This window comes from Marmota marmota, unplaced genomic scaffold, assembly GCF_001458135.2.
Source record: "Marmota marmota marmota unplaced genomic scaffold, marMar, whole genome shotgun sequence".
NCBI lineage: Eukaryota > Metazoa > Chordata > Mammalia > Rodentia > Sciuridae > Marmota > Marmota marmota.
Genome location: NW_026000136.1, coordinates 2,587,031 through 2,597,085, shown reverse-complemented (window position 1 = coordinate 2,597,085; position 10,055 = coordinate 2,587,031). Strand labels below are relative to the sequence as shown.

Here is a 10,055-nt window from a genome sequence, read left to right as displayed (position 1 = left end):
GCTCCAGGAGAGGGGCTGTCACAGTCTTCTGGGAAAACCTAAGATTTCTCTCCATCCAACCCAAAGTACAAGGTCTTGGCAGCTCTAGCAGAAGCCCTGGTGCCATCTGCTGGTCATGTTGAGTATGTCACCCTGCGGAAGTTAAGTGGGTGCTAGATCTGCTTTAGGTACTGTGTGGGCTCTGGGAAGGGGTGGAGTCAACATCCCTGCCCCACAGGCCATCTGGAAAATTGGGGCATGTACTGAAAGACCATTGTTTTAGTCAGTTTTGTCACTGCTGTGACTAAAAGACCTGACAAGAACAATTAGAGGAAAAGTTTACTTGGGGTCTCACAGTTTCAGAGGTCTCAGTCCATAGAAGGTTGACTCCATTCCTTGTAGCTCAGAATGTGGTGGAGGAAGGTGGTTCTGGACATTAACAGGAAGCAGAGATGTGGATAAAGAGTCTGTTCAACAAGCACAAAATCTAAACCCCAAAAGCAACCCCCAGGGACCCACTTCCTCCAGCCACACCCTGCCTGCCTTCAGTTACCACCCAGTAATTCCTATCAGTATTAATTCACTTATTGGGTTATCACTTCATTTCTAAACCTCCTTGCATTGTCTCAGACATGAGATTTAGGGGACACATAATATCTAAACCATAACAACCATATAGTGACTGGGGACAGCCACAAGCACATGATTTCTGGTTCAGGAGACTAGAAGCAGGTAAGACAGCACATCACATCCCAGGGAGTCTGGAAAGCTGGTCCTGGGAGACATGTACTAGGGGACCCTGACATTCCTAGGGACAGAAGCACCAAGGGGCAAGGAGTCTGGACTGTGCCCACCTTGGTCCTAGAGCAACAAAGAGCCCTAACCAGTGGCATCGCCAATCATGGTAGACGTGTGGGAGAGGGGTGTTGGAAATGTGGATCAAGACCATTGGAGAGGAGCCTAGAATGACAGGCCAATAGTTCAGCCTACTGGTGTCCCCCAGAGTGTGTCCAGAGTAGCCACATTATGAAAAACAAGAGGAAAAAGCTTTTGGCAAAATACAGCACCTCTCCATGTTCAAAACACTAGAAAACTAAGGATAGTAGGAATATACTTCAACATTGTACAAGCTGTCTATACTAAGCCTAAGGCCAACATCATTCTAAATGGAGAAAAATTGAAAGCATCCCCTCTAAAAACTGGAAGAAGACAAGAATGCCCTCTTAGGCCACTTCTATTCAACATCATTCTTGAAACTCTAGCCAGAGCAATTAGGAGGAAGAAATTAAAGGGATACGAATAGGAAAAGAATAAATTCAAACTATTACTATTTGCCGACGAGATGATTCTATATTTAGAAGATCAAACAAATTCCACCAGAAAACTTCTAGAACTAATAAATGAATTCATAAAAGTAGCAGGATGTAAAATCAATATCCATAAATCAAATGCATTTTTATATATAAGCGATGAAGCCACTGCCAGAGAAATTAGGAAAAATACCCCATTCACAATAACCTCAAAAAAATATTTGGGAATCAATCTAACAAAAGAGGTGAAAGACCTCTACAATGAAAACTAAAGAAAGAAATTGAAGAAGACCTTAGAAAATGGAATGATCTCCCATGCTCTTGGATGGTCAGAGTTAATATTGTCAAAATGGCCATACTACCAAAACTGTTGTACAGATTTAATGCAATTCCTATTAAAATCATAATGATGGGGCTAGGGTTATGGCTCAGTGGTAAAGCGATTGTCTAGAATGCATGAGGCACTGGGTTTGATCCTGGCACCACATAAAAATAAAACAAAGTATTGTGTTCATCTACAACTAAAAAAAATTAAATTCCAATGATATTCTTCATGGAACTAGAAAAAGCAATCATGAAATTCCTTTGAAAAAATAAGAGACCCAGAATAGCCAAAGCAATCTTTAGCAAGAAAAATGAAGCAGGAGACATCACAATACCAGAACTTAAAACTATACTTCAGAGCCATAATAACAAAAATAGCATGGTATTGGCATCAACACAGATACATTGACCAATGGTACAGAATAGAATACCCAGAGAAAAACCCACATAAATACAGTTATCTCATACTAGACAAAGGTGCCAAAAACCTATATGGGATATGGGGTTAAAGGTACATTCATACATTATTGATGGTACTGTAAATTGGTGTAATCACTATGGAAAGCAGTATGGAGATTCCTCAGAATACTTGGAATGGAACCACCATTTGACCCAGCTATTCCAGTCCTCAGTTTATACCCACAGGACTTAAAATTAGCATACTACAGTGATGTAGCCACATCAATGTTTATAGCAGCTCAATTCACAATAGCTAAACTATGGAACCAACCTAGATGCCTTTCAACAGACGAATGGATAAAGAAAATGTGATATACACAATGAAATATTACTCAGCCATAAAGAAGAATGAAATTAAGGCATTTACAGGTAAATGGATGGAACATACTAAGTGAAATAAGCCAGTCCCAGAAAACCAAAGACGAAATGTTTTCTCTGATAAGTGGATGCTGATCCATAGTGGGGGTGGGGTGGGGGCAGTAGGGAAGAATGAAGGAACTTTGTATTATGCAGAGGGGAGTGAGGGGAAAGGCAGGGTGGTGGAGATGGGAAAGACCGGAAAATGAGACAGACATTACTGCTGTATATACAAGTATGATTACACTACTGGTGTGACTCAGCACCATGTACAGCCAGAGGAATGAGAAGTTGTGCTCATTTGTGTACAATGTGTCAAATTGTCTTCTACTGTCATGATAAATAACTAGAACAATTTTTTAAAAATATAAAATGAATAAATATTTTCACTTTTAAGAGAGGTTTTTTTTTGAGCTATTATACTTATATGTCTATTATATTTCTAGCTCAGTGGAAGTAAACCCAAATTCTTGTCAGTACAAATTTTTTTGAGAGAGAGAGAGAAGAGAATTTTTTAATATTTATTTTTCAGTTTTCAGCGGACACAACATCTTTATTTTATTTTTTTATGTGGTGCTGAGGATTGAATCCAGCGCCCCGTGCATGCCAGGCGAGTGCATTACCGCTTGAGCCACATCCCCAGCCCTCAGTACAAATTTTGATTTTTGGTCTTCATTATTGAGTTGTGAACATTAAGCAGCCGTTCTTTAATGTGCTTTGACACGTCTATCATTTTAAAGAAAGTGTGCATTTTAAGAGGTCATGTGCTATGAGCTTTGGCAGAACACAGCACATTTCTTGGGGAAATTTAATAAAGATGAACGTCTTTGCATCTTCACAGTGCATGTGATCATGTCAGTCTGGACTGCTTGTTCACTCACAGGGTTCTGGGTAACTGACCAAATTTCTTACCTGAAAAAAAAAGAATTTTTAATTGCTTTTCATGTTGGAAAACAACAGAGAAGGTGGCAGATCCTAAATTAGAGTCTGGAAGCAGGAAACACAGGAGGACATTGAGGAGTACAAAGAAGAAAGAAAGTTCTATGGGAACTATATAGAAATCCTAAATCTGAAATCAGGAAGCGTCTCACAGGAGATGCCTTCCTGGCAATGGTCCAAGGAGGGGGACACACAGGGAAAGGTAGAGTTTGCTAGTTAAGTCATTATCACAGTCTTTCCACAACCTCTAATTCCAGTTTTACATAACAGAAGGACGATCCAGAAGGTTGTGATGAAATAGAAAGTGTGAAGAGAAATGAAGAACAGGTTCTGAGAAGAATGAAGTGAGGAAGAGCTAAAGCTGCTAAACAGATAGGCACAGAGAGGAGGGAAGCGAGCTACTAGTGCAGCCCCTCAACAACTGCAGAAAGGCACCTTGGGAGATGGGAGCATCAGAGAATAGGGGAGCAGCTGGGAATAAGCAGATAAAGCAGAGTATCAGCCAGAAGTAAAACAAAGCTAAAGAGAGGCGACAACAGAGCCAGAGATGAGATGTGAATGGGTTAGAGAGAGAGAGAACAATGCTGAGGGGCTGGAAAGGATGACATTTGGAATGAGCTTAAAACTAGATGGATACTTTAAGAGAGGGAGGGTGGTTGAGTGAATGGAGCAACTGAAGAGGATCCATCAAGGGAAAAGCCAATAAGATAGGCATTGTTGTCAGGCATGGTGGAGCATGCCTGTATTCCCAGTGGCTTGGAGGATCAAAATTTCAAGGACAGCCTCAGCAAACAGTGAGACCCTGTGTCATAATAAAAAAATTAAAAAGGGGCCTGGGGACATAGCTCAGTTGGTAGAATGCCTGCTTCATATGCACAAGGCCCTGAGTTCAATCCCAGCACCCCCCCAAAAAATTAAAAAGGGCTGGGGATATGACTCAGTGGCAGAGCACCACTGGGTTCTATCTCCAGTACCAAAGCGGGGTGGGTGGGGGAGACAGATGGCACTGTGCAAAGCCATTCTAATGCTGATCACCTGCATTGAGATGAAATACCACCAGTTGAGGCCACAGGCCTCACTACACTGCTCACACTTCATACCGGCTGCAACTCTGGGATTCCCAGGCCACTCACACCAGTCCCAGAACCATCCTCAAGTCCAGATTCACATGTCTCAGATCTTAAGTTCAACAAGCCTCAGATTCAATTGCTATTCCTGTCAGCCTGTTCCTCTTCTAGCCTAATGGAACCACTCTGCATTGGCCACAATCACCAAAGCAACAAGCAAGCCAGGCAACACATGTTCTAATTTCACATTTCATTGCAAGAAAGTCCACAGCCTGCTGCAAGAGGTATCAGCAATAGCATGACTTGATTGTCCACGATTCCCAGTTTGGGAACCCTGAATTTCCTTTCTCCATATTAACACATTCCAGAAGAGGAGAAATGCCTTCCTGGTAAGGGATATAGAGCTTACCTGTAAACTGACTTTTAATGTGCATCCTCTGAGCAAACTGTCCCATTCACAAAAACTCCCACCAGCACTATAACTGCATCCTTTACTATCATCACCTCTACAGTAAGATGGTGATGGTCCCCATCACATCCTGAACCATCAGCAGAAAGCAGGGGCTCCATAGAGAGGACTTAATGCAGCTTTGTGCATACCACCGTTGTCAATGACGTGTCTACTCCTGCTTATCACTTTCCAATTAGGAGAGCATAAAACACAAGTAAGTCAAAAGATTTTCCTTCTCTGCTGGCTCATCCCCATTCTTATTCCTCCCATCATATCAAAACTAAACAATATTTTCTTGACCTCAACTCCTATAGCTACTGACCAAATCCTCTTTTCCCATTGGGTCAACAATTATTTAAAATTATGAATAGATCAAATCCAATTGTACCACTCTCTCAAACCCTTCGAGACCCAGCTAAACAAATCCTCAAGGAGTCACAGGACCTCCCCAGGACTGAATCCCATGGCCAGTTCTGTCCTTGGGCTTGACTGTGAACAGCATTTGATACAGTTCTCCTCTAATTCCCAGATCTTTTCATTTCCTTGGCTCCTAAAACTTCATGCTTCTGGTCCTCACGCTGGCCTTACCACCAGCCCCACCCAGTCCCACCTTCTGTAGCACTTTGCACATGGGAGAGTCCTGGGCTCACCTCCTTGTCCACCTCCCAACACAGCTTTCCATGCTGATTTCCAGCGCAGGCTGTCCACTGAAGTCCCAACACAATCCCTGCCCTCTTGCTATCTCTGCTTTACCTCATGCTAACACAGCTGACTCAAAATGGCTAAAATCCAATTCTGGCCTTTTTTTCAAACCTGATTTTTCACCATCTACCACTCCCAGTTTAATGATAACCTAGTTTTCCTGGTCACTCAGGGAGCCTCTGAAGTGCTTTTCCACATGGAGGCAGCATGATCAAATTATGGTTTTAGGAGAAATACTCAAGGCAGAAAATGTACTTGAGCCAGTGAAGGAAAGAAGTAGTAGAGAATGGGAGTTTCTGCAAGAGTCCAAAGAAACAAAAAAAAAAAACCCCAAAACTGTAATAATGGTAACAAGGAGAGAGTAAGGGGGAAAGGATAAAAATAACCATTGTAGTTGACCATATTTTTAACTATTTCTATTTTCCCATTTTCAGATTTGAACACTTATTTGACTCCTATGGAGTATTGTAAGCAAAAGTAGAGAAAACACATGAATAGAAAAACTGAGCAGGGATTTACTCATTTTCTGCTGCTCTTGGAAAACATGGAAGATGTGGAAACAGGTGCAGATCTGGGGATGGAAAATGCAAGCACTGGGGCCAGGGCTGTGGCTCAGTGGCCGAGCGCTTCCCTAGCCTTCCCTTCGTGAGGCACTGGGTTTGATCCCTGGCACCATATAAAAATAAAAGCAAATAAATAAATATATTGTGTCCATCTACAACTAAAAAAAAAACCTATTTTTTAAAAGGAAAAGAAAAAGAAAATGCAAGCAGAGTTGTTGAGTGATCTGGCCTACCGTGGCAGAAATCTCCTGCATAAAAACCTACCTAGAAACCTCCCAGGACACCTCATGGGAGGCTGTCCCATTAGGCCTTCCCCACCTACATGTTTCTAGCAGTGAACGAATAAGTGGGAGTCTCAGGGTGAATGAACTTCAAATCCAAATGAAAACATCTGCCATCATTTAAATGTCAGCTGAAAAAGAAATTCTGCTCTACAACACTCATCTGTTTTCTTACTCTTTTAACCACTTAAGATCATAAAATCCATAGGATTCTCTGAATAACGAATGCAGTCAGCATGGTTGGACTTTGTAGAAACTTGAGTGGCGCTGCTCAAAGGGGTATTTTATTAAGAAACTGTGACTTCAGTGGAATACAGTGGAAGGCATGCTGGCCTGGAAGTGCCCACAAACCAGCCGAGACCTTGATGAAGCCCACGTCAAGCCCAAGATTCCTCCATCGAATGAGGCAATAAGAGACTTGTCCTCACCACACGGCTTGATTCTGCAAGGACAGATCTGAGAGGGAAAGTCAAAGATCTGAGGTGCTCCTGGAGGTTGACACACCTGGAGACACTGGAGCATAAGTGGGGCGGGGGGCGGGGGGAGGGAGGAGTGCAGGCAGAAGTCCCGGCAGTCCCAGTGACTGCTGCCCCCCATCTGTCTCTCCTGAAGCCACTAAACCCTGCCCTGCCTCGCGCAATAACCCGCCACGCGGTTCCTGCACTCACTACCTGCACCTCCTGGGAATGCGCAGCTGTGGCCTTTCAGCTCCCGAGGGGTCAGCGGTGACCGGGTCCCCGCTGCTGATGGTTGCTGCTCTGGACGGATCTGGGTGCAGCCGATTCCGAGGGCCATTACGGGTCCAGAGGAGAACCGGGACTACGGTTCCTGGGGCCATTATTGCTCGCGAGCAGGCCGAGGCGCGGATGCTTCCAGAGGCCACTGCTGCTCCCAGGCCTCCGACCTCCCCTCGCCAAGCAGGTGTGCTCCAAGGGCCCAGGCCGCGCCTCCCTCCAGGTCCCAGAGTCTCCAGCTCCGGACTCAGCACTGCGGCTCCGGTGGGTCTTCACTCCTTAGGGAATGTCGAAAATGTCTCCGCCTCATCCAGGGGTTCAGAGGCGCTTTGCTGTGAGCCCCTGGCCGCCGGGAACCGCGCGCTCATTTGTCTCTAGTCCCTTTCTGCGTTCGGTGGCTGGCCGCGTGTTTGGTCCAGGAGCCAAGGTCCTCTCTTTGCACAGAGCCTCGAGTTGTGACATGAAGGAGAGAATGTGTCCTATTCACTGAACCAAGATGCTAGAAGAAGTTCCCCCTCAAAGTCTAGGCTATTCCAGATGCCCAGCATTGCTTTCCAAGGAAAGGAAAGAAGACCGAAACCGTGGCTTTTCCAGATGGCACAACGAATGCGCTTCGACTGCAAAAGAAAAAAAAAAACAGCACACACAAACGAAAAAGAACACCTGTGGCCATGCCTCACCAAGGTCACGTTTAGGGTTAGCTCAAGAAACTGAGCTTGTCAACTTCAGTAACCGATTGTTTCTCCCCTTTCTTTGCAATTCTAGCTCAGTTTGCCAGCCTAAGTGCCAAAGACCATCAATGTCCAGGGACACAATTCTTACCACAGCAAAGGGACCAGATGCTCAATGTGGAAAATCAGAAACTTAACTCTTGTTGCAGTCATCAGTGGTCCTTAAGAATGCAGAGGTAAAGAACCAGAAGATTTCTGTCCAATGCATCTTGCCTTATCTTTTTTCTTTTTTAACACAAAGAAACTTAATGCTGTATTTGAAAGCAAACACACACACACACACACAAGGGGACAGACCTTGAGGGACCCCCCTATGCTTTATTAAGCAACGGAGGGGCACTTTTTCAGGAGGAAAATGGCAACAATAGGGATCTGATTTTTATAGAGTTAAGTGAGACTTAATCATACACACTTAATTATAGCAGAATATGTGGGCTGGGCAGTCAGAGAAATAGTTGTAGAATGGGAAATTGTGAAAGTCCAGAGCCCATTACTTTTCTTTTCTCCCTGCGGGTTGTTGTTTTCCATACCCTTCTGTATTAATAAATTCAGTGTGCAGTTTAATTGGGGTAGTTTCAAAAGTCATGATTTTACAATGAGTAAGTGCAGACTTTAAAAAAAAAACTTCTTGAAGGTTGAGTGTGTCTACAATGAAATCGTATTTCTTGGCAGTTGGTAAATTATCTATTCTAACATCTATCAAATTTGAATTCCACTACATTTATTTTTTGCCAAAAGATGAGTCATATTTGTTTGAAATCTGAGACAGTATGTTGAATTTTGTACATCTGTCCAAGTTTATTTCTGCCAGCCGTGGAAATCCTTCCGTGGACATCACAACACTACATTTAAGGTTAGTGTTGGTGACTTGCAAGTCCCTCAGAACCAAAATTTTAAGGTTCTGAATGTAGATGGGGTGTCAACTAAGAGTTGCCAAAGGAGCCTGCTCTTCTCCCTTAAGACTTCCCCAAGAGTTCCAAAGAACTCACTGGCAAGGGCTCTGGACTGCTTGCTATCCAAGTGTGACTGGAGGGACTGTAATGATTACTTTGGATATGAGACCCTACTTTTCTGAGAAACAGAACACAACTTATCTATCACTTTCATTTGCAGTTCCCAAAAGATTGCCACAACCATGTCCATGCTCAGATTCTAATGATTTTTCCTATCAATATTGGATAGTAAAGTGATTTACAATTCTTTTTAAATTGAAAGCACCAATTACCATTCCTAATATTCTTTGTTTTTAACTGAGCTCTTGCATGACTTATGTTATTATCCTAAATAAATGCTTTAATAAACACAGAATTTTTTATGAATTAGACTTTTTATTAGTTGTTGGTGGACCTTTATTTTATTTATTTATATGCTGTCGAATTAGACTTTTAAACATTCTATGTTGGTGTGATTTGTTTTCATTTGATAGCAAAAGCTCTTTCAGCCTGCAAGCATTTCACATTATCTGGAAAACTTTTTCTCTATTTTGTAGAAATACTAGAATTCCTCCTCTCGATTTTGCCATTATATTGATTTGTAACACTTCTTCGATTTATGCATAAGTATATGACTTTGATTTTACCTGATCCACCATCAATATGAAAGTGTTGAACACTAACAGTGCTTACCACATGGAGGATATAGTATTTTTACTTCCTGCCTTAAATTGTCTTGTGGGGGAAAGGAGCTGGAAGAATTGTACGTTTATTTATGTGGATCGTAACAGCTTTCTGAATTGGCAGCATAATCGCATAGTTTAATCCTCATATTATTTCCCCTTTTGCTTCATGTTTTTTTTTAATATTTATTTTTTAGTTGTTGTTAGACACAATGCCTTTATTTTATTTATTTATATGGGGTGCTGAGGTTTGAACCCAGGGCCTTGGACATGCCAGGCAAGCGCTGTACCGCTGAACCACAACCCCAGACCATTGCTTCCATGTTTTTGCTTTATGTAGCAGTCTACATTTTTTTCTCAGCATCCTAATCTTGGTTTAGTGGGTGTGGTCTGTTTTCATCCTCCTTGGACAATTCAGAGTATGCAGGAAGGGTGGGAATTCCAGTGGCAGTAGGTCAAGCCAACCACTTGCTGCCCAGACTGGGGGAAAGGGGGTTTATACCTGTCTTCATGCATGTAAATAACACAAGCTGGGGTCACTCA

General features: G+C 42.8%; 1 long non-coding RNA gene across 2 annotated transcripts; it reads left to right on the top strand.

Annotated features, from left to right (window-relative positions):
• Positions 1 to 4,265: 4,265 nt before the first annotated feature.
• On the top strand, positions 4,266 to 9,205 carry LOC125611177. 2 transcript variants are annotated; one of them, XR_007341310.1, is made up of 3 exons: positions 4,266 to 4,824; positions 4,948 to 5,100; positions 6,023 to 9,205. It is a non-coding gene; the product is annotated as an uncharacterized LOC125611177 (long non-coding RNA). The 2 variants fall into 2 exon arrangements; XR_007341309.1 differs by having other exon boundaries at positions 4,266 to 5,100.
• Positions 9,206 to 10,055: the final 850 nt, after the last annotated feature.